This window comes from Bactrocera neohumeralis, chromosome 2 (genome assembly GCF_024586455.1).
Source record: "Bactrocera neohumeralis isolate Rockhampton chromosome 2, APGP_CSIRO_Bneo_wtdbg2-racon-allhic-juicebox.fasta_v2, whole genome shotgun sequence".
Classification (NCBI taxonomy): Eukaryota; Metazoa; Arthropoda; class Insecta; order Diptera; family Tephritidae; genus Bactrocera; species Bactrocera neohumeralis.
Window position 1 is genome coordinate 57,595,950 of NC_065919.1, and position 25,924 is coordinate 57,621,873.

A 25,924-nucleotide genomic window follows, 5' to 3' on the forward strand; every position below is an offset into this window, starting at 1 on the left:
GGTTACGCAAAAGTCGAAAATGCTGATGGAGTATTTTGGTGAGTCTACATTACAAGTATTTGAGTAGGACAAAGCATAAAGGTCGTTAAGTCATCGAAAACGTGCATCATACGAATTGTGATTTTACCTCTGATACTGATGATAACAACGAAACAGAAAAAGTGAAGAAACAGTGTTTGAAAATCGCCGTGTTGATATCAGAGAGACAATAGAGAATATCAACATCTCTTATGGATCAACTCAACCATTTTGGTTAATGTTTTGGGTAACAACAATGCGAAACTTGTACTAAGAGCATGAATGTTTTGTTACGAGATCGCAATAAAGATGCTTGACAGCGTAGCTGAGAACCCTGCATTCTTCAAATGCATCATTGCTGGTGACGATAAGTGGGTTTATGAGTCTGCCGTGAATATTGTCCAACAAACCTGCGAATGGTGATCCAAAAATAGTTACTGGTAAATCAAAAAAATTAGAAGAAGAAATCAAAAAAAGCTAAGTCAAATTAAAATCAGTTCGATCTACTTGTATTCCCGAATCGACAGACTTGACACCCTATGATTTTTTCTCGGTTTTCGAAACTGAAAAATCCGCTTCGAGGTATGAGCCTTGTGTCCACGAATCTCATCAAAAGCCATTAGATGCATTCCATGAAGGCCATCCCTGCCAGGGCTTATAACGTATGGAAAATTGGAATAGGTGTTGGCATGTCTATATTGGCTAAGTGGCCTAATCTGAAAGCGATAATAAAGACTTGTTGTGAAATACGTGAAACTACTTTTTGTTTTGGTAAATTTGCTGTGATTTTAAGATATTTTAATAGAAACATTTAAAAACATATTTACTTATGTTTTTTGGATATACTCGTACATATGTACCTTGGAATAGTAATAAGAATCATCAGGATAAATTTACCATATTACATATTGAAATATTGTGAGCTATTAAAAGAGGTTTGGTTAGAATATTGTTCTGAGTATACATCAAATAAAAATTAAAGCAGAAAATTTTAATTGCTTCTTTCCTATATTAGGCCGTTTCTGAATTTTAGTGTTAAGAAATGCTCGAAGATATTTCCTTCAATGATGTATTTTTAGAGAACATCCTGTTTTCGATATAAAAGAAGTCGCAAGCACTCGCCCAGAATAACAATAGGTGTTTACTTTACAATAATTGTTATGATCGGAAAGATTTAAAAAATAAAATCCTGAGAGAGCACAAATTATTGTAGACAAAACCTTTTCCTACATGGATTTTTCAAAATGTTTTATATTTTTTAAATAGTGGTCTCTAAGATGTTATTTTGCGAAATTAACTTGCAAATTTTTTTTAATTTGAAAAAAAAAAAATTTAGTTAAAATAAATATTCAACACACTTACAAAAACAAAACAAAGACGTGAAACCAGTATTGAACGCTTCAGGCTCCTGAAAAAACAATTGCGGTATTTTTAAAGCAAACAAACGCAGCGTGGGCGCGCACTAACAATAAAGCCGCCTACGTTGAGCCGTGATTGCCACAACAAATGAAAACAGCCCACAGGGCTAGATGTTACGTTTAAATACTTACATACATATATACTCTTCATACCTATATACTCTTCACATATACACATAATGCATACATTGCATATGTGTTAGTGAGAACTGGAAAGCGTGTTGCTTTCTCGTTTCACGCTGTGTATGTTTAGCATACGTTAAGGCGCTTAGCCACACTCCATTTGGCGAGCGCGCTCCACGTGACGCCAGCGAATGCCTATAAATTTTTATATTTATGCATTGATTCGTGCAAAGGTATACAATGCTGTGCAAAATAGAAGGCTGAGCAATAAAATTCAACACCACGTTGCAGGCAATCTAAATATGAAACAAATATTGCGTAGTTATTGGCGCGCACAAAATGTCATACAATGTCTGCCTGCTAGACCGAAAGATTTCATTATATTCTGAAAGCTTTATATGCAGCAGATTTTCAATTTTATCAATTTTTAGTTAATTCGGAAAAATATTGAATGGCTGAAGAACTAGTCACGAGAGCTGACTTATCAACTCTGTGATAATATTTCGTGACACGTGACCTGTCTGTCAGCAAAAGCAGTTGAAAAAATATTAATATTCCACTGTCACATTATTGTTAATAATTTAACCCTAACACCTGTCCGCATAAGCTAATTCTCTTTTTATCCATTCCGTGAGAACCTCTCAACCTCAGGGAGAACCTCTCAACCTCAGGCGGGTGGAGAATTTAATTTCGTCAAATTAACTTTGGGTTGACCGCAAATGCTCAAACAAATAAGTTGGCATTCATTTGCAATTCAACTGTCCGACCGAAGTTATTATTAAAAAAATTCTACGAAGACCCACAAAATGCAGTGACATAATCAAACCGGTCTAACCTCGCTCACGTGAACTTGTTGACACAAACAAATTGAATAGTTAATGCGAAAAATATCAACTTACATACAAAACCCATATGCCGCGCACAGTTTAGTGTTGAGCAAATATGTTTGTATGTTTGTTATTAGGCGTTTAACCGATTTAACACCGAAAAAACGCACACATACATACATATGGATCTACGCACGCACTTGACCCTAACACTTTCGTGGCGCTACATATCTGTTTTTTAATCTTTTTCGGTGATGCCTACAACAAATATTTGCGGGTTTTATATTTCATTGTGTTAACTCTATTGTCAAACCCTACTCAAATGAGCCCTGAAGTATGCTATGCGGTAGTTTTTACAATTTTATTTTTGAGATGATGTGTGTTTGATATGAAAATACCTATATAGTATATATATTTATAAGAGCAGGTATGTTTTCCTTAGTAAAAGTGTACAGTATTGTTATGTTGGTTGAAGCGTCCAGTCAACGAATGAATGCTGATATTTTTAGCACAAAAATAAAAATAAAACTAAATTTAAACTTGATGATTAAGTTTAAATTTAAGTTTAAGGTTAAATTTAAGTTTTAGTTTTAGTCTAAGTCTAAGTCTAAGTCTAAGTCTAAGTCTAAGTCTAAGTCTAAGTCTAAGTCTAAGTCTAAGTCTAAGTTTAAGTCTAAGTCTAAGTCTAAGTCTAAGTCTAAGTCTAAGTCTAAGTCTAAGTCTAAGTTTAAGTTTAGGTTTAAGTTTAAGTTTAAGTCTAAGTTTAAGTTTAAGTTCAAGTCTAAGTTTAAGTTTAGATTTAAGTTTACGTTTAAGTTTAAGTTTAAGTTTAAGTTTAAGTTTAAGTTTACGTTTAAGTTTGAGTTTAAGTTAAAGTTTAAATTTAAGTTTAAGTCTAAGTCTAAGTCTAACTTTAAGTTTAAGTTTAAGTTTAAGTTTAAGTTTAAGTTTAAGTTTAAGTTTAAGTTTAAGTTTAAGTTTAAGTTTAAGTTTAAGTTTAAGTTTAAGTTTAAGTTTAAGTTTAAGTTTAAGTTTAAGTTTAAGTTCAAGTTTAAGTTTAAGTGTATGTTTAAGTTTAAGTTTAAGTTTAAGTTTAAGTCAACAATAAAGGCGAAGACAAGAAAAAAGATCATGCTGAGTATGAAGGTAACGAAAGAGTTAAAGATAAAGATATTTTATAATATTTATCGGCAACAACTTAAGTCAGGGGTTAAGTATCACATCTGCTTAATATAATACTGTAAGTATCATGTTCACTGTTCCTAAGCCGGATGTTATATAAACGAGTATTGTCTTCTTAGTATTTCCACCCGCCTATCTAAATTTCAAAAATATTGCCAGAAAAATGTGAACTTACTCGCAATGCAACAGAACTATGACTATTATTTCATTAAGGACACAAATAAGCAACTGTCGGGAATATTTTTACTCCAAAAACTTCGCAGTAAAAGAGAGTAAACTTCAGTCTGACATTCAAGCCAAGAAAAAAGGGCAAACAAAAACTACTGTTGAAGCCAAGAGTGAAAAACAGGTGAACATAGCACTTACAACAAACCCAGACTACTTATGCAAATATGGAATGTAGGGCACGAAGGTAAGTAATCCCGCCGGGAATTGACAATATCCGGACGGAGCAACAACTCTGACGTAAATACCGACAACAACAAACAAAATTCTACTTAGGCAAGTTGTCAACATACCTTAAATTTCAAATCGCCCCTGCACACATGGAATTTACGCAAATTGCAACAACAACAACAAGAATATCCACATACACGCACTTTCGAAATTGTCAATTGGAGAGAGGACGTGTGACTGCGCGAGTGTTGGGTCTTAACCCCCAGCCTTGCTCACCTCCGTTGAAATGCAAACAATTTGGTTACGTGCATGAAATACCCGAGTGCTCAATTGCAATTGCAACAACAAGAAAAACTGTGGCTGTTAGGGTATTAAAAATTGCAGAAAAAGAGAAAATACAGAGATATCTGGACATATAGACATATGAAGGCATAAAGGTGCGACGCATGTGTCTGAAATTTAGTTGACCTTTTTCAAATACACGTGCATGTATGTGTGTGTGAATATGTATGTGATTGTTCAAAACTCCCTCTCTGCGACCCAATAAAAATGGTCTATGAGTTAAGTATTTTTACGAATTCGAAATACTTCAGCGGCGTCACAGTAGTAGTTGTGATAGTGGGTCAGCGAATCCCCGTAGACTTATTAAAAAAGCGTTTAGTATGCGTCATGGGTATTGAGGCGGGAGTGTTACCGGAGAAGTGTGATATATAGTTCTGCTTGGAATGCTTAATGTCGCTTGTTGTATGTGTGAGGTGATGACTTCAATTTGGACCTGAGGGCATGTCACCTGAGCCTTAAAAGCCATTTCTCATATCGGTGGGCAGGAATACTCTCACATTTCAAGCATAGTTTTAGAAATTATTTAAATAGCCGGTTTGTTGCAGTTCAGTAGTTTTTCTCTTTGATGTGCGAAAGTGGGTTTGACCGGCTCTTGCACGAAATTAATCATTTTACATACAGACGCACACGTTTTTCATTATTCGGCCGCACAAATTTATCAAGTTTCGAATGGTTTTCGAAAAGGTTGATTTTGTCAACCTTTCTGACATATGATGCTTGAAGTACAAGCATTTATTAAAATAACACTAACACCCTAAAATTATGCAAAGTTTTTTTTTTGTGAGAGTGAAAATAGTTTTGTGTTCGCCTTTTTTCAATTTTTAATATTATTATGACTGCTTTTGCCTAAATTTTTATATAATTGCTTGCATAGGTACATTTATTTGAACAATATTTGTTTTTCGATGCTAGAGGTCCTTCTGGGATCATTAATTTTGCAAGTATAGTTTTAGGCGCTTTCCAAGGGGAAGTGTCTGCCACGAAGGTAGCAGTATTCGCTCCGATATTAACATTGAGCTCGCTAACCGTGCGCTCAACACTTGTGAAGGATGGTAACCACCTGAAGAACCTTCATCGTACCGACTTTTGTGTATACTCGGCGCATTAGGTAAAGTGTACGAAACTCCTTGGAATTAGCAATCTAAAAAGCCGGCGGATTAGCAGAGACACAATACAGCTTTATAAAAAAGGATATCCACTATTGACAGACTGCGAGAAGTTATTGATACTGCGCAATGTGCAGTAAGTGACAAAACATGGAAAGTTAGCCCAAAAAAGTACTGCGTGCTGATTACCCTGGATGTCAAAAATGCGTTCAACGGGGAAAAAGGGCACACATAACCAAAGTCTTGGATAAATACGCGATCGCGAATACCTCATAAACTTTATAAAGAGTTATTTTAAAAACAGAAGGCTGATTTGAGGCACGGAAGAAGGCTCTAAGAGCTACTCTGTCTCGAGTGGAGTACCCGAAGGCTCAGTATTAGGCCCACTATTATCGAACCTCATGTATGACGTAAGAGACAGCAAACAGAAAACGTGAAACTAATTGCATTGGGCGAGCGATCTCATGGTGGTAGCAGTGGCCAAGCAATTAGTCGACCTAAGAAAAAAATGTAATGGGTGCCAATGGTTCTCGTGTGTGAGTCTGGAACCAGCTCTGCTCAAAACAGAAGTTTTATTCATAAGCACCAGGAAGGAGAAAAAACGAGCAGAGCTCGCTATACGGGAGTACGAGATTTCTTTACAGCCGCAGCTGAAGTATCTGGAAGAAATATTGGACTCAAAATTAAATTTAAGGAACACCTAGCTTATACTTCCGGTAAAGCAAACAATATATATAACGCTCTATATAGAATATTGGCCAACAGAAGTTGTGTGCGTTCCAGCCGACGATTTTTAATAGCAAAAGCAATGAGTTCCCTAATTCCGTATGCAGCACCAAAATGGATATAAAAGCGTATGCTAAACAAATAATTGCAACGCTGCTGAAGTATTAGCCAGTATGCCACCCATTGACATCCAGGGAGATCAACTCCAGCGATTATACAAACTATCGGCGCTTAAAATAGTATCAGCAAAAACAGAGGAGAGAAACAAGAGCATTAAAATGTGGCTGCGGCGATGACAATCCTCATCCAAAGACGACATGGGAACTTGAATTTCCATCTGACGCAAATACTTAGTGAACATGTGTGCTTTAGACGCTGCCTTTACAGACTCCACAATAACATTAGTCCGAACTGTCCGACGTGTACAGAGTATATAGAAGACTCTGACCTGTATTATTTTATTGTTTTCGCTTTTCAAATACAAAGGAAAAACTTAAAACCATACTCGGTGGTAGTTTTACGGTCGATAATTTAACGGCACTCATGTGTCAATCCACTGAGAAATGGAATTCTGAAGCGTCCGCTTTCATAATGACAAAACTTAGACATTTTCAACAGATTAGGCGACCGTCAGTCCGCACAATAGCGGAGATTTAAATGTTCCGTCCCTCTCACGAAGCAATACTTAATAGGTGGTTCCGAGCGAGAGTCTTGAGCTAGGAGTAGGTTAGGTTTAGCGGATTAAAGTTCCAGCTTTCGATGCTTCCTCTACTATAAAAAATAAATTTTATAAGCTCTTGGTAAGTCTACCTTGCTTTGAATGTAACTATATTCCATGTAAAGCAAAATTAAATACCACATAATGCCCAAAACTCTACTCCATTCAATACAATTGACACCCTCACATTTAATTAACGCTACGCAATATGCTCGAGGTCAAACACACATTTCCGAAAATATGCTTGGCATTTCAAGGAACATTTTAAGGTCTTTAAAAGCGCTTTTTAGCAACAAATCGATTACAGAGAGGGGGAAAGCAAACAACCTAACCAAACATATCTACCAAATATAGCTACATGAACCTACACAGTTAGGCTTAAATATCTCCTCAGCAGCACAGTTTTTGCACCGTTAGCAACTAAATAACTAAACTCAAATAATTAATTCAAACGCTCCATTTCGCTGGCAAACACATACAAATAAATAAGCATATAATTACATACACTTACACACCGACACACACAGACTGACTCCACACCAAGTTTAGTGACCACTTTACAGTCGCCACAAGCGCCGGCAGTAATGTTACGCTCGCCCGTGTGGAACGGATAAATAGGCACGAATTCGGTAGCCGGAAGCATTTCAAAAATAATTAACCGAAATTATTCATTTTTAATGTGCACACTTTAACATCCTTTATTAGTTGTTATCATTGTTATTGTTATTGTTGCTATTTTGGTTTAGGTTTCGGTATGCTGGTGTGTGTGTCTCATAAAGCTTAATTATAAGACGGCAAGTTCTAATTATTTGTTGTCTTTTTGGTGCGCCACCCGCATTGCCATTTACAGTTAAATGGATTTTGTTGAGGCTCAGGCCTCAGGCGGTTGTGCGAAGGAGGAATGATAGATTCATTCTATTTATAAATATATTTTAGTAGAAGCTTTAATGAAAATTAATTAGTTTGCTCATGCCATCAAGAAATATGGTTCCTAAAATGATAAGGGAAGCAAAGTGTGGTATAATTCGACTAGCTGCTATAAAATGGGTTTATGGTAGTAAACTAGTAAAGATGCCTCTTCCAAGTAAAGCTGGAAATGTAAAATGTAGAGCATATCAGGTGTTATAATAACATATGGACTAGTTCGATGATTGAAAAATGGACATTTCGACGCTAATTTGAAGTTGAAGTTTGAAATCTGAGAAAATTCTCCACCTTCTTGATATAAGTTTGATGATTAATATTCTTAAAGTACTCTCCTTTCAACAGTCCCAAGCAAAGCATAATTTTATCTGATTTTGAATTTAATCTAATAAAAGTTTATATAGTTCTCAGTCAATGCATCGGAGAAAAAATACATATGGTAACCGAACTAACCATGTCCAACCGCTTTGTCCTGAAATCGGCATTTTTCCTCAGCCATATGAGAATTGATTTTACGAATGGGAGAAATAGGTTCATACCTTAAATATTAAAGTGGGAATTTCTATCCTTCCGGTTGACTATTTATTGCATATATTATTGAAGATAAGAGATTAGTTACTATTATATGCAAGTCAGCCCTTATATTCTCTAGGCTCTTCACCGTACCTGTTTCTAACCAGTTAATTTCTATTCCCAGGAAATTTTCTGTTTTATAAAACGCCATTTTTACGCACTTTTCGATCTTTCTGATACGTATTTATAACCTTTACAACAAAATAATCTTGATTTTTTACTTGCTTTCACGTGGTTTTTTCGGCTTTGGCTCACCTTTGTCACGATATTCGGCCGATTGATAATCTGTTTCTGGGTCGTAAGCATTGATCCAAAACTCATTGTCAGTAATGATACGTTCCATGTCATCCTAGTATTCGGAAAGCATTATTTCATAGACGTTAAGGCGACATTGTTTTTCGAAGAAATTAGTGATTTTGGAAGCAATCGCGCTTTCACTTTTCTTAGGCCTAAATGATCTTTGAAAATGATTTTCACTAATCCTTCTGGACGTGGTTCGTCGTCAGCGAGTTCTCGACCCCCCTACAAATCAAAAACACTTGCTTGCGACAAACAATTATCACTGAAGGCCTTTTCCAACATTCCGAACGTTTCGGAATTTTTTGGAAATTTACTTCCGCACACAAAATTTAATGAAATAATTTCACACATCGTAAAATTACTTTATGTACTTCAGGAAGCACTGTGTTTCTTCGATGAAGACGAAAACGCAAGCTAAGAGACTGAAAATGTGAACGGTATTTATGGTCCTGATGATTAGTTTTGTTTTCGTTTCGTGCCGGGGTTTTGGGATCAAACTTGTTTCACACTTTGGAAGACCAATTGCCAAAAGTAATGGAAATCATTGAGTTCGATCTTTATGTAATCACTGTTTTAATTGTCTAGGAGCTAAACATGAAACATAAGAAACCATAAAGGCTAGTGAATCAGCTACTGGCAGCTGCTCTTCTACTTGTATGACCAAAATCTTAACTGGGACTGTTCTGTCAATAATTAGACCGTCTGAAGTAAGCAATCGCCCAAAAGTGGTAAAGTACTTAATAGATTTTTAATTGTCTTCCATCAGGTCTCGTCAGAAGCAGCGGGAATTTGGGTTGAACGTTTTTATGTATCCATATTATAGTTTGTGCCTGACATCAAGTGATTACTATCTACTCTTGTATATGGCGAATGTTTTTTTTTTTTTGTTTTTTATTAAAAAATTTGCCTCAAGAGAAGCTCATGATAATCGACTGTTCTGGTTTTGTCAATACAGTCAAGAGCTTCTACAATAAACGATGGTTGTTTCACCTAAATCGGATAATTCTAACAATACAACTTAACTAAAGCTATCATTTGAGTGCGGAAATGATGGATGCAGAGACTTTCAAAAAATCTTCGACGATAAAAATATAATTATGTATGTATAAGTATATTGTCTTGAGTCTTAGAAATATAAGTATATTCAATGTTACATACCAAGGTTTGTTCTCTATAAGTTTGGTTGCAGGCAATGGCTAAATGAATAAAATCCCCATTCCAACGCCTGACTTCATTTTGGAAACAAAACAAATTAATTTTTAATACCAAGAGCACCCCTTTGCTAAGGCATTCCACCACCATATGGTACGAGTCTTTGTAATTTTTATCTATCTATTTAAATTAACTCTCGAATAGACTGTCCATGCCGTTCTTACCCAATTTTCCTTCCAACGAATGGCATTCTACACAAATTCTAATATGAAAATCAATTAATTCGCATTCCGCGCACTCAACGGTAAGGTCAAAATTTTAATGAAACGCTGGTTAGAGAAAGTTATTTTTGGTGCAAATTAGGTGCAGATTATTTACATGTGGCGGCAAATTCCGTTGAGTGGCGCAACACGGTGCCAATAAAACGCGTCAATGCAGTTAATTAAATCGAATATAATTTTGGCCAGGCAACTGCAAAAAACCTACCTAAAATATCTATATAAAACAGTGAGGACCAAAAATAACAATACGAGCAAGGACATTTTAAATATGACAAGATTGAATATGTAAAGAATATTAATATGAGCGAAATTTGATACACGAGCACATGTTTCTACTGAGAGAGAAACCAAAATTGACGTCTGTCTTAAAAATCTGAACTGGGGTTTTATATTAAGTCAAGAGGTATCCGCGGCCACCGACGTAATAAGCAGTTATGTTACTTTTGTTCAGTATTGTTTAGCATTTCAACAAGGGAAAATTTATCTACGTTGGAAAAATGTCTACAAATCGTTCAACTTTATTACGAAAATTCAAAAGAATGTCTGTAAAAAAATGTGTGTTCGCTTATGGTCAACATAATCGGTCTACTGAGCGTACTAATCGAAGCACCATCACCGATCTTGGGACTCAGCTTTTATTATTGGATAATATTCGACCGAACACGCAGTGTAGAAAATATAGCAGCCGTAGCTGAGAGTATACAGGAAGATCGTGGAGAGTCGAGTCGTCGACGTTCGTAACAACTCGGACTGACGTATGGACCGACTTGGCACATCATACGTCGAGATCTTGAAAGCATACAAAATACAGCTTGCTCAAGAACTGAAGCCGCTCGAACTTTCCAAGCGACATCGCTTCGCTCTATGGGCTCTTGAAAGCTTCGAAGAAGATCCGTCGTTTTCGAGCCAAACTTTGTTTAGCGATGAGACCAATTTTTGGCTCAATAGGTATTTTAATAAGTAAAATTACCACATGTGGGACGAAGAGCAACCTGAAGAGATTCCAAAGCTGCCATTTCATGCAGAAAACCGTGGAAACGGTCTGGTGTGGTTTGTGAGCCAGTGAAATCATCGGCCAATTGGACTCAAGAGATGGATTACCCTTTATAACTGATTTCTACAGATCGTTCGAGAACTGCCGTTTCAAGAGTCAAGTAGCTGATCTGTAAAATCATGCGAACTAGCCTCATTTGAGTATATGGTTCTCTCACTAATTCAGTTGAGAGGTGTCTTATATCCCAATGAGATAAAATTAAAATATCTTATCAAGCGGGCCTTTGTTTGTACAGAATGTGGGAGCTAAGGATGACAAAACTGGTACCAAGGCTATTAAATGTAAGTAGTTCATTAACCACGCTAAGTTCTGAGAAAACTGAGGCAAACTTATATTAATTAATTAGGACAAAAAAACCATAGAATATTTGACAAAAGAAAAACGCGTCCAGTAGCGCTTGCGATGCTTCGCAAATTTCCACTTATTCAACATGAAAGGACTTTCTTTAGCTTCTTTTTCTAATTTCAATAGAATTGCAAAATTCTGAGTACTCAAATACACTCAGCCATGGCATTTATTAGCAGTCACAAAATTGTTGATTTTAATTTCGAAAAACGGATGTCGTTGACTCCCATTTCCCGCCAAAACATGTACGAGAGTTGGGCGATATATGCGCGGTCCGATTTTAGCTTGGCGCCACTTTTGATTGCCAATATCGTGGCGGCATTAACTACATACTCACCACATACATATGAATGTTTCAAACCACACACACACACAATATACATTTAGATGCTTTGTCGCCAATGTCCGCTTGGGCGTAACAATTACTGCCCACCAACACCATCTTGGCTGTCCAATCGACTCTGAAAACAGCTGACCACACCACAAGCCGTCGAGCGCGCACTTAGTGGGCGTCCGCCGAACTGTTGTTGCGCTCGGCGTCATTCCGATGGGTGGGCAGGTTGGCCAATCATTCTATAATGCAGAATAAATGAAAATCGTAGTCAATGAAAGTCCACTTAAATGTTTTAGCCCTAGCAGAATGTGGAGGCGTCGACTGGTCTTTTTTTCGTACAAGCGTACAAGCATGTGGCACTTGAGGGCGGCGTGTAGCGGAATCGATTTTTGATGAGCACAGCAGCAGTTGGCGTATTTCCTGTGCACAATACAATTCAGCATTTGGCGCTTACCTAGAATGGAAAAAAGAAGAAGAACTAAATGAATAAATTCATATATGAAATAAGAGCGCATAAAAGAATCTGTGGACAATGTAATAAAACAAAATAAGAAGCCAATAAAACGGCGTTCAGGAGGTGGACAGCAACATTTTCGTATAAATTACCTAAGTCTGAGTTTTTGTTTTTTTGTAATAGACAAATATTATACATATAATTCTTGGTACACACATAACTGTATATATATTTATATATCAATATATGTAGCTCTTACATTCAAGTGGAACTTTCCTTTTAGCAATATGTAGTTTGCTTTTGCTTTTTAAGCAGTAACGCCAAAATATATGTATAAGAAAACCTTCCATAACATATTTTTTTTTTTTTTTGCAGAATTTCATTTTATCGTTCAACATTATATTTCGAAAGGAGCCGATGAATTGCTGGGCGATCCCAGCCCTATCTAATCCCACACACAATCTGTGAAAATCCTATTCAACATCACTTATAAGGCACTATCGAGCTACTGTGTGAAATACTGAAGCTCGTCATCAGCAAATTGCTAAGACCTTATCGGTGTGTTCGTTTTCCAGGCCTTAAGGAAAATCTATAACTGACCTGATATTCACATATCACCTCTTCGTGGCATGAAAAGGAGCTGAATTTTTTGAATTTGGTATCGTTGGGCAATACCAAAAGCTCTGTCAGGATCGGGAAGGACTTCTCCGAGCCGTTCGATACCAAACTAGGCTTCAGACAAGGCGACTTCCTATCAAGTGACTTCTTCAATCTACTGCTAGAGAAAATAACTTTGGCTGCAGAGGTAAATATAGAAGGTACCATCTTCTATGAGGTGTACAGCTGCTGGCATATGCCGATGATATTGATATCATTGGCCTCAACGGCGCGGTTGTTGAGTTCTGCTTGCTCCATGCTGTATAAGGAAGCGAAGCGTTTGGGTCTGGATGTGAACGAGAACAAGACGAATATGTCTCCAGTCATCAAACAAACAGTCATCGTTTTCGCAACTTAGCGACTAGGGACCAGCGCTAGCACGAACAATAACATCAGCCTCGAGATCCAACGCAGAATAACTCACGACAAAAAAAGTGCAAATTCTACAAGTCACTCACCATTCACGTCCTACTATATGGTGCAGTGGCATCGACGATGACAACATCCGATGAGTTGACGTTACGAGTTTTCAAGAGAAGCGTTCTGTGGAAGATTTATGGTTCTTTGCGCATTGGCAACCGCAGTCGATGGAACGATGATCGATTCAGCGAATTAAGAGACAGCTTCAAAAAGAACAATGACTATTGGTGATTCGATTCCTGTTGTTTTCAAGGTGACCGTCGAACATTGGCTTAACGAGTTTCAAAACGGTCACTGGTCGGTTATTAAAAAGTCATACCCAGGCCTCCCGAAAAAATGCGTAATACATCACTGTATCTCAAAAAATGTTATTCACAACAGTCTTGTCGCTGTTAATATCTTTTAAGGGAGACCAAAGTTTTTAGTTTCAGTTGAAACCACCAAATTGTTATGATCCGAAAAAATTTAAGAGGAAATTTGATAAATCTCATGCTTTGTTCGATCAGAAACAAGCCTTTATTTAAAACGGGTTGAGATTATCGAATTGATTATGTCGCGGATAAAAAATGGCTACTCATATTGACAATCCAACACGTTAGAAGCTGTACCTCGAATAATAAAGTATTCCTTTGGTCATTTGAAACAGAAGTTCTTAATCATGTCCTTACAAAAAGTGTCAAGACGGTAGACAATAGAACCATATACCGGTATTAATAGTTCCAAGTGAAATTCTGTGAAATAATATGAGGAGTTTTCCAATATAGTTTTGGGACATCTGGCATACTTATGTATATTGTCTAGTTTTTGCACCATTCAAGTTCCTTCTTCATATATAGATCTGTGTAGAAAGCTTTTACAGGAGCATGCTACAGTTTAGCTAATATTATCAAAAACTGACTAGAGGCTCAGTTGTTTCCCAAAACCTTATATAACATTGGGCATTACTCTTGATTACTTTTTGACAGATGTTTCCTCAATATACTACTGTGCCCAAAAAATAAGGTGACATTGTATTTATTTTGAAAATCCTTTATTTATTCTTTCAAATCAATTTCGTCCCCTTCAAAGTAATCCCCTCCCGATGCAATGCACTTATGCCAACGGATTTTCCAATCTTCGAAACACTGGTTGTAGTCACTTTCCCGGATGGCCTTCAGTTCCATCTTCACTGCGGCTTGAATCTTCTCTATCGTATAAAAACGGTGTTCCCGGAGCGGTCTTTTAAACTTGGTGAACAGCCAGAAGTCGCACGGCGCCAGATCAGGTGAATACGGTGGTTGCGGAACGATATGGGTTGAGTTTTTGGCGAAATGATTACGAATTACGAGGGCAGTATGGGATGGTGCATTATCGTGGTGTAAAAACCAAGAATTGTCTTTCCACAATTCCGGCCTTTTTAGGCGGATAGCGTTCCGCAAACGACGCATAACGTTCAAATAATATTCCTTGTTGACTGTTTGACCGGTTGGAAGGAATTCATAATGCACAACACCACGATAATCGAAAAAACAGTCAACATGACCTTGATTTTTGAGAGACTTTGGCGCAATTTTTTTGGTCTCGGCTCTCTTTTGGCACGATATTCGCTCGATTGATCGGTTGTTTCGGGGTCGTAAGCATAGATCCAAGTCTCATCGCCAGTTATAATGCGTTTCATGACACCCTGGTAGTCGGAAAGCATCGTTTCACACACTTAAACGCGACGCCTTTTTTCCAAAAAATTCAATGTTTTCGGTACCAGTCGAGATTTGACGCGCTTGAGGCCCAAAACATCCTTCAAAATGGTATTGCCTGAGCCTTTCGATATGCCAACTTCATCAGCAAGGTCTCTAATTGTTAATCGACGGTTTTTCAACAACAAATCTTTGATTTGTTGAACGTGAGCTTCGTCGGTTGAGGTTGATGGTCGCCCTGGACGCTCTTCGTCTTCGACACGTTCACGGCCGGCTTGGAACTCACTATACCACTTGTAAACATTTTATTTAGACATAGCCTCATCACCAAAGGCTTTCTGCACCATCCTCAACGTATCCGCAGCAGAAAATTGATTCCGTAAACAAAATTTAATGCAAATTCTTTGCTCAACAAATTTCGACATCGCAAAAAACGAAAAACTCACTTTTAGCAGCTCACAAAACGACACGTATCTCAAACACTAATGAATATTTTGACATGAAATTGACATAAATGTGACTGAGAGTACTACCAACCTAAAAAAAAAATAATTTTCCAAATCCTTCGACGCGCGCAGTTTAAATTAAAAAAAACAAAAATAATAATAATAAAAATGAAAAAAGTAGAAACTGAAAATTAGAGTTTATGAAATTTTTCAACTAACAAATTTAGAAATTTTGTTACTAGGACCCAGAAACAATCATTTACCATAAGACTTATGTGTAACCGCAATAACCCTTCCAAGCTTTTCGTATGTGCTTTCTTCACCAAGCACGTACCAAAGCTTACTTCTAGCAGCCATTCGTAATGTTCTGTTTGTATTTACAGTTAAATGCCGCCAAAACGCTTGCCTATAAATTTGCGATAATCCGGAGCTCACGCGAAAAGCAAATGCTTGCCATTTCGATTTGCTTTCGCTTAGCATTCGCGTATTTTGTAAACACGCTATTTCCGGTTTCGCGTGGCGCTGAGTGGTAAAAGGGTACGCAGGCCGTACATGTGAAGTGGTGGAATACACATGTGTTTGCTGTGATTTTATTTTTTTTTTTTTTTGTGAATTTTGTTTACTCTTTTTCCATGAAGATTTGCGAAATCGTGAGGCTTTTCGAATAGATTTCAAATTACGCTAACGGCTCTACGCACGTTTTGACTTCAATTTTTATGCCAAGAAGAATTTCGCTGTTTGTTTATATTAGAGTCTTGCTTCGGGTAAGTCATGTGCGTATGTAGATATATTTTTCTGCTCACGTGCTGTCTTAAGACACATAAATATATTCAACCGCGAAAGCCTGCCACTTGCCCCAGGGCTTTACACTTTCTTCTATTCACTCTAAGCACCATAGCTTGCTCCCTAATATTATTATTGCTGTTGTTGTTGTTGCCTTTGGGTATTTACTTAGCGCCAAAGTATTCTGCTCATTTCTTGCACAAACATTCATTGTTGTTTTGAGTTTTTAAGAAAACTTGCCTAACACTTTCATGTAGAGTACGCCCCTCAGCAGAAGGTAGAATCAAAGTAACTCCATTTTGTTGTAGTTGTTTGTAGTTTTAGCCTGCGGCTTGCATACAGTTAGTTGCTCTCTCCCATTTAATGAGTTGTGCCAGGCAAAAAAAGTAGTTTCGCTCCAAAGCCAGCATACTTTTATGATATACGTAGCATACATTTGGGCTGTACGTCTCGCTGTGAGTTTTCTTGCTTTGGAGCATTAACTTTCACTTCAGTTGCGAATTCAACTCAACACTCGCTCACAAAAGCGCACATAACGGCGCTTCCAGCTCACGCATTCACGCACTCGCGCACATTTGAACGTCAATGCCTTTTTAAGCGCCTAAAAATATGTCATGCGCACATTTGCGGCTCTTTTTGCTTTTGCACGCACCGTCATGTGCTCGTTCTCGCTTCGCATATTTTTGACGCTGATTATTTCTCAAACGAGCACGCGTATATTTTGCATATGACGAAAAGCCGCCTAAATGCATGCAACGTTTTATGTGAACTCTTTTTTTTCAGCATTTCGATTTTTCTACTTTTTGTGTTTGTTCAGTGCTGAGTGCTTTGCTTTGCTCACTAACCGGTTCGGCTGGCTTTTAAGTTGGATCGCATTTTCCTTTTGACATATTTCCCAAATCACTTGCCACTTGCGGGTGCTATTATGTGCGGCGCAGGTAAATGTATGCATACATTAAGGCGCTTGAGTCTGCTAAGTTGCGGTTAAGCTCAACCAGTAATGATAGCTTTGCTGCGCCAAAGGTATGTGGTGATTTCGGTCGCCATTTTATGCACGTGTGTTTGTGTCTGTCTTCAAAATTGGTTGCCTCAGGTCGCCCCGGGCTTTATGGCTGCTAAATGGAAGAGTTAAAGTAAACATTTGGCGATGTTTTTTTTGTGGTGACTCTCTTTTGTTCTGCTTAAGTTAATGTAATACGTGCTTAAGGCTGCCACACATTGAGGAAGCGCGGGTGAGCGCTTTCAGCTTTCATATGCTTTTGTGCCTAGCGGCGTATGTACGGCGAGCTTGTGTTGCTCTTTTTGTTTGTTCGACTTTTTTCTACTATATGCTTCGAAGTTAATCTTGCGGAGTACTAGTACCGTTAACAAATTGCCAAAATGCGTGTAAGTACTCAAAGTATTGCGTGGCGTTTTTTTTTCATGCAAATCTTAGATTGATGAGTGTTACGTAATATTTGAGGCTTCAGATCAAGGTAAGCTGAGTAATTTATATTCCATGTATGTACTTTAATGTTTGAGGAGATTTATGCTTAAGTCTCTTAGATTACTTAAAACCCGATATTTTATTTAAACAGTAACAAAATGTTGCACGAATCTCTTCAAGAGAAGGGTGGGATAAGGGTGGAGTGGACATGAAAACAGAAATAAGTAACGAGTTTTTTCAAAACGACTCTACAAAAGTAGACTGATAGGGATAGCAGACGACGCCATATTTTTTTCCGCTATTTCGACACTTTTCTGCAGTAAGGTTTGCCATTTCATCATCGAAAGATTTACAATTCAACAACGAGTCGAAATTATTAAAATATACTACCGAAATTCGGAGTCAGTGGCCTCAACTTTAAGAGCGCTACGTCCAATCCAGAGTCGTCATAATCGTAGTGCCAGATAAAGAATTGAGCGTCTAGCGGAAAAATTTAAATCCACAGGCACCGTAAAAAATGTTCCCGTGCCATTGAGATAAAGAAGTGCTCGTAGAGTCGAGAATATAGCAAGTGCATCAATTGAGAGAGAGACCCAAATCAGTCTCTTTCAAGTCGTTCTCAAGCGTTGAGCATCTCTGTGACGTCGATGTAGCGATTTTTGCTAAAAGATCCTAAAAAAGCCTACATCCATGCAGGATCAAATTGACGCAAGAATTGAAGCCGCTTGGCTACCAGAATCGTCGTATGTTTGTGAATTGGGCTGGCAACAACTTGAAAATTATCCGGATTTTCATCGAAAAATCATCTTCGGCGATGAAGCTAATTTCTGACTGAATGGCTTCGTCAACAAGCAAAATATGCTTACTGGTCAGGCAGCAGTCCACACGAAGTCCATTAGTCACCATTGCATCGCGAAAAAAATTACGCTTTTGTGCGGTTAATGGACCGGCGGCGTCATTGGACTGTACTTCTTCTGGTGATCAAGACCGACACGTTACTGTAAAATGGGGAACGCTATCGCTCCCTGATAACCGAATATTTTTGGCAATAATTGGATGATATGATGGCCACGTGCGATGGTGCGACTTCTTCAACCTGCTGCTGGAGAAAATAATTCGAGGTGCAGAACTTAATCGAGCAGGTACAATCTTTTATACGAGTGTATATTGATAGCATCGGCCTCGTTCTACTGTCTCCAGGCTGGACAAGTAAGCAATGCAAATGGGTCTGGCAGTGAACGAGGGCAAGACGAAATATCTCCTGTCATCAAACAAACAGTCGTCGCACTCGCGACTGTTGACAGTCATAACTTTGAATTCGTAGATAATTTCGTCTATCTTGGAACCAGCGTAAACACCACCAACAATGTTAGCCTGCAAATCCAGCGCAGGATAACTCTTGCCAACAGGTGCTACTTCGGACTGAGTAGGCAATTGAGAGTAAAGTCCTCTCTCGACGAATAAAAACAAACTCTATAAGTCACTCATAATTTCCGTCCTGCTACATGGTGCAGAGGTTTGGACGATGACAACAACTGATGAGTTGCGAGTTTTCGAGAGAAAAGTTCTGCGAAAGATTTATGGTCCTTTGCGCGTTGGCCACGGCGAATATCGCATTCGATGGAATGATGAACTGTATGAGATATATGACAACATTGACAGCGGTTACGCTGGCTAGGACATGTTGTCCGAATGGACAAAAACAGTCCAGCTCTGAAAATATTCGACGCAGTACCCGCCGGAGGAAGCAGAGGAAGAGGAAGACCTCCACTCCGTTGGAAAGACCTGGCTACGCTTGGAAAATCCAATTGGCGCCACGTAGCGAAAAGAAGAAAAGACTGGAGCGCTGTTGTTAACTCGGCTATAATCGCGTAAGCGGTGTCCACGCCAGTAAAGAAGAAGAATAAGATGGCCACACAGCGAATGTGACAACAAATGGTCCAGTCAACTGGCCGCCTCGGTCGTGCGATATGACGCCGTTCGACTATTTCCTGTGGAGGCGACGTCAAGTCTATCATCTGTGTCAACAAGCCAGCGACGATTGATGAACTTCGTACGAATATCGAACGAGAAATTACAGTATCGGCCGACTTATGCTTGAAAAACGTCAAAAATTGGGTTCAGCGTCTGGACTTCTGGAAGCGTGTCCGTGGTTGCCATCTAAAAGAAATCGAGTTCGAGGATTTTGATATCCCAACCAGTTTTAGCTTTTTGTAGCTCTCTTATTGAAAAGCGCGTTAAATAGAAATATATTTATATATACAGATAACGAAGCGGTTTTGAAATCAGCATTAAATCCGTTGGGTTTTCATTGAAAATAAGCATTATGTGGGGAATTTCAATATTAACTAAAAAATAAAGACATTTCTGGAAGCTTTTAGTCGTGTACTTTTCTAGATACCTATACGCCTATACTTATTGAATGATCCACAGACTCGCGCTGTAAAATTTTCCACCGCAAAAGTGGAAGAAAGTCATTTTCGTCGTTTAACTGAACTCAGTGTGTTTACTTCTCGACTAGATGATACAAAGATACTATAATTAATTTGTTGCAAAGTCTTTCAAAGTGAACTATTGACGTTATTCTAAAATTCATTATAATTTAATAGAGTTTTCCTTAATATAAATCTGCTCAAATACCTAAAGGATAACTTCGAAGACAACTACGAGTATTCATTTTATCTTACAAGATATAATTTATTTAATTCTTCATTAAGACGAGTACGTGACGCGCTCCACTCATACTCTCAGCGAAATTATGCAATTAAAACTGTTGTATTCTCATTGCTTTCCCCGAGAAATTAAAACTTTTGCATACGAGAAGTCAAGCAACGGGATAAGAGCAGTAGACAAAGACTTGACAAGCGACAATCCGACGAGCTGCATCTCCGTATATACGCGACAACATGCACGAACATAATACACGAAGTAAGTATGTAACAATATATATTATTATACTAAGCTGTCGGCTGCTTTGTCTTCAGATTTTCACCATGTATATATATATATACAAACATATGAGTCCCATAGTCTCCGGCATTCTCAGTCTCAGCCGCTGGTGTAATTTTCATTATACACACACACACGGAGTGTCTTATAGACACAGCTGTCTTTGGCTCGACATTTTAAGCCAATTAGACATTAGACACTCGTAACACGACACGTCGAACATCGGAAATGTGATGACAGGCCATTGTCAGTTTTGGCAATTAAACTTTGTCAGCCTGATCATGACAGCGCCGGCAATGCGGCAATCAACGGCTAGCAGCGAGTAAAATGCAACTTGGCAGCCGATGGAAGACGTCGATACCCGGCTTAAGCAAGCGATGAAGACCGGCTGTAGTTAGAGAATTCATTTCGACACTTCGAAAGCGACAATCAGGCGTTTAGCATTTAGAACCGTTGTTTGAATGCGAAGCAGCGAGCAGAGCGCAAGCAAAAGGTCACATAGACGACGAATGACAGTTGGTATTTAGTTGAGAAGTTTTTACTATGTCTAGCCATAGGGAGGTGGCACGGCAATTGTGTGGGAAATCATTGTCTGTTTTAATTGAAAATTTCTTGCGTTTTTTTTGTGGTTCATTTGATTAGCTTTTAACTTTTGTTAGTTCAGCGCGTAAAGAAAAAAGCTTCAATGATGCTTGTTATCTTGAATGTATGAATAATTATTATTTCTATAGATGAGTACTCCGCGACATAAGGCGAGATTTTGCTAAACAAGTCTGGAAGAATCAACACACTACGACATGGTGCATTAACGTGATGCAGGAATTGAAAGTTGTTCGCCCATAATTCGGACCGTTACAGACGATTAGATTGACGCAAACAACGCATAACCCTCAAATGACATTTTTAGTTGACGGTGGACTAGTGGAAGTTCAGAGGTCCACCACATCACGATTATCAATGATAACTGTAACTGAATTGACCTTTGCAAAGGCGATTTCTGTTCTCTTTTCAGTATTACTTTACCTTTTGCGCGATATTCGCTGGTTCGATGGCAAAATTATATTCTAGTGTTGGAACAACAAGGTCTTTGAATGTCAATCGACGATCTTCGAGCTCCCATATATGATTTCCTCCCTCGACGAACAAAGACCAAACTCTGCAAGTCACTCATCATCCCCTGCTATATGGTGCAAAGGCATGTACGATGACAACATGTGATGAGTCGGCGTTACTAGTTTTCGAGAGAAAAGTTCTGCGGAAGATTTATGGTATTTTGCGCATTGGCAGCGGTGAATACCGCAGTCGATAGAACGATGAGCTGTACAAGTTATACGACGTTTGACATTTACATAGTTCAGCGAATTAAGAGACAGCGGTTGCGCTAGATAGGTCATATCGTTCGAATGGACGAAAACATTCCAGCTTTCAAAGTGTTCGACACAGTATCCGCTGGGGGCAGCAGAGGATGAAGAAGACCTCCAATCCGTTGGAAAGACCAGGTGAAAGGGCCTGCCTACACTCGGCATCTCCAATCGGCGCCAAACGGCGAAAAGGCAGAACGACTGGCGAGGTGTTGTTATCTCGGCTATAACCTCGTAAGCGGTGTCAACGCCAATGAAGAAGAATATATGGTCAACGAAGTTCTAACCGAACTAAAAAGATCCAGAGCCTGAACCTAAGTATTACAGAGCGGGTTTTAAGCGTTTTACAGAGAAGAATCACCATAAGAACGCCATCAAATTTCCGTGGCTGAGTTCTATTGCCTTGGATATCGAAATATCAATTACACGATATACGATTTGTTTTCCAGCAGCGACTTTAAAATAGAGCTGGCTGCAGCACACCGAATCTCTCCAGCATTTATCATATGTACAATTTCAAAACAAACAGTCGAATAAAAGTAAACAGTCCCGCATTTCTGAAACAAATTAAAATGTGTATACTCGTTGAAATGAAATCAAATTCCCGCTGCAACACTTGACCAGCTGAAAATCTGCACAATTTTACACCCCAACCATTTTCGCTTTCATTCGTGTATGTTGCACTAGCAATTGACGAGTGGCAAGCTTAAATGGAAATGTGCGCGAAATCCCAACTAAAGCGCAGACACCGACACAAACGCTTGCTGCAGCACCAACGGAGGGCACCCTCGTCCCGACAACACACTTGCACTTGAAATTGCGCGCGGCCAAGAATAAAAAAATTGGGTACTTTGCTCTATGCTGGCCATTATTTTTATACAATTTTCGGTTAGAAATCACTTAATACCCGTTATGTTGTGGAGCCACCGCTTCACACCCCCACCCACTTAACTGGCCGGCGCAGGAAGTGCGCACAAATGTGGTGGTTATGATGGTTATGGTATTTTGCATGTGGTGCCAACGTACATGGGAATTCACTTAAAAGCGTTGCAACTGTGTGCTGCATGCCACAAGCTGCTTGCGAACGAGCGCATACGAATTACACTAAAACAGTTGTGGGAGCCGGCGTAAATGTACAACCACAGGCCACACTAGTGCTGACCAGAATGCAGCGCTGGCACTGCTGAATTGTCTAAAAACCCAAATTATTGCAAGCGATAAAAGCGTGCAGCGGAGCAGGGTCCCCACAAGTGCCAATACCGCCACAGCAACGTTTGACCATTTGCCATGGAGCTAACGAGCGCAGTGTCACGGACAAACTGGACGCCTGGAAAAAGTCAAAAAACGACGACTATATATATATATGCGGTACAGTTATAGCCCGCATACCAACTTAACTCCTCTCTACCGTAGCCGACTTCCGCTTTCATGCTTTTGTTTTGCGCCGCAGATCTGAGGCATATGTGGCATGTGGCAACAGTACGGATCTCCCTACACATCTACAAGCCGGCTCTCACACCCTCACCCCACCCAGTAGCTACGCGCTAGAAGCCATCAATAACAACGCAATTTCGCCTCTACTTCGCCGCACTTTTCCTTTAGCCTTCAACGCAAGTGTATGTGGCGCCGCGTTCGCCGTTCATCTGTAGGAAATTGCACTTGAATTTTAACGCTCAGTTTGGCATTACGACCACCCTCCCGAAACGTTTACTCGTAAAAATTCCATAAATTGAAATTAAATACTTACTTTTGCATTTGAATTATTTGCCAGCAATGAATTTTCGCTCCAACAAACTTCGCACACACACATGCATACACTCGCACGCACTGTTCTGTAAGTTGCTTAGGTACAGGGGTCTACCACCTCAGCAACTGCCTGCCTTAAGTGTTTGAATTGCATTCGCTGTGTGCCGCCAACTGGCTTGAGCCATTCAAAATTTGTGGCTGACAGTTTAAATATGGCGCCGAATGTGCTACTGTCTGTCTTACCGGAAGCGGAAGGCTCCCCTCAAATGTTTGGCGAAAGCAAACCGAGCAGTAAAACGATTTGTTATAATAAATTGCGCTGATTTTAAGATTCTTTTTCAAATTGAAAATTAAATTTAAATCTTTAATTAATTATTAGAAGTGTTTCGTAATAACATTGGTTCGAAAGTGAGGTGAGGCTAACGTCCAGAAATGTAGGTAGCATGCGATTGGTCTACGATTGTTAAGACAGCTCACAGCCTTTGGAGATTTAAAGAAATCAAGACCTAAATTAAAACAATGAAAATGATGCATGATTAGTTCATTTCAGAGGAGCCTGGATGGAAGTCCTTGGTATGGTATATTAGGTAACCCTTTCCCTTCGAAATAAGGACTTTAACAGACAATAAAATAATAAGAAAAAACTTTGTTTCAGATGTCTGCGAAGATAAGATGTTGCAAAACAAAATAAGTAAGCTTTCATAGAGAGGCGAACACCGCTCAGAGAAGAGGCTTTGTGCACCTCTCGGTACTACGGTGATGGTACAAGAATGCTCTCGGTCTCCGGAGAAAACGACAAAAGATAGTGAAACGACCATCAAGCAAATTCCAAATCATGACCTAAACCAGCAAAAAGCGAATGGGTGTCCAGAACAAAGAGTAAAACTTTTGACTGAAAGATCTTCTCTAATGTTGTTAGAGTTTATGCAACTTTGTAAAGCTGCTCCAGGTATTTAACCAGCTCAGTTAAAGGCAGCTTGGCAGCTTTTACTGCCAATTAGAAAATATGAATTAACAGACCTCAAAAGTTGTTAAGAATATGCCAGAGAAAGAAAATAATACGTAAGTTGCCTCGAAGCCGAGATTCGAGAACAAAAACAAATATTAATTAACAAAAATCGCTTTATTGTTTTTCAAAATATTCTGCGTTTAGTGCTATGCACTTTGGTCGAGGTATCTCCAAAACATGCGTTCTGAAAGCATTAACCTCCTTTTCTGTTGTCCAAAAACGTTACCTCTTACTTCATTTTATTCGCATGGGAGTAAAACAAAGTCATCCGGTGCCAGGTCAAACCTTTGCGGATGACTCATCAAATCGATGTTTTCAGTTCTCAAAAATGCCGGTGTTTTATTCGATGAGTGAGAGCTAGTATTTTCGTGGTGAATAGTGTTCCGTCTTCGTTGATTGGTTTCTTAGACCGATCTACGACCTCAAGCACTTTTTCTGAGTTAATCCGCGACGGAAGTTGTAAATAATAATCGCACGAAAATGTTCGCGATTTAATTTAATTTTTTGGTCGAGAAGAATGTTTTAAGTTACTGTAAACAACAAAACTTGATGTGAAAAGTTCTGAGTTGCATAAAATCAAAAATGGTTTACTTTATCAAATTGTGAGTTTTCAGATTGCAACACTAGGGTTCCCAAAACCCCGAAATATAAAAGGTAATCTTCTTGTATATAATAAATGGTAATCAAAATTTAGCTTCTTTGAATTTTAATTGGAATTGGTGTTTCAAAAGACTAAAAGGTGGCCATAAGGCGACTAATCTCAAGAGCTGAATACATTGTGACAGAAAAGTAGCCGGAAATTGTTAATAAAACGTAATATACGTAATTATTCATATTTTTTTTTATCTCTTCGAACGACTGAAAAGGGATTCAAAGCACAAAAGTTTTAAGTAGGAAAACAAGAAAAAATCTGGTGAATAGGGTGGTCAGTCTCAATGAGTCGAGCAAGAATGCGAGCATTAGAGCGGACCCGCGAGAGATGTTGAGCTCTTTTGTCCTCTCTCTAACACTTGTTTGAGGATTTTCAAGAACCATATTCTTAACTTTATTAATATTTTCATCAGTTGAAGAGGTCGAAGGTCACCCAGAACGAGGTATGCCTTTAACGATCTATCGACCGTCTTTGAAGGTTTTGTACCACTCGTAGTAGTGTGTTTTTGATAAAACTGAATCACCGTAAG

The 25,924-nt window shown here is 38.7% G+C and overlaps 3 protein-coding genes across 3 annotated transcripts in view; 1 reads left to right on the plus strand and 2 right to left on the minus strand.

Annotated features, from left to right (window-relative positions):
- The window catches only part of LOC126751778 (uridine phosphorylase 1), a 453,502-nt gene extending 449,442 nt beyond the window's left edge, over positions 1-4,060 (minus strand). Inside the window, exon 1 of the mRNA XM_050462311.1 lies at positions 4,049-4,060. The gene's annotated coding sequence lies outside the window, so the exon portion shown is untranslated. The remainder of the gene's footprint in view (positions 1-4,048) is intronic.
- Positions 1-25,924, plus strand: part of LOC126751772 (acetylcholinesterase) — a 454,065-nt gene that overhangs the window by 409,989 nt on the left and 18,152 nt on the right. The window lies entirely within an intron of this gene.
- Positions 1-25,924, minus strand: part of LOC126751768 (protein timeless homolog) — a 571,553-nt gene that overhangs the window by 134,866 nt on the left and 410,763 nt on the right. The gene's annotated exons all lie outside the window — the stretch shown is intronic.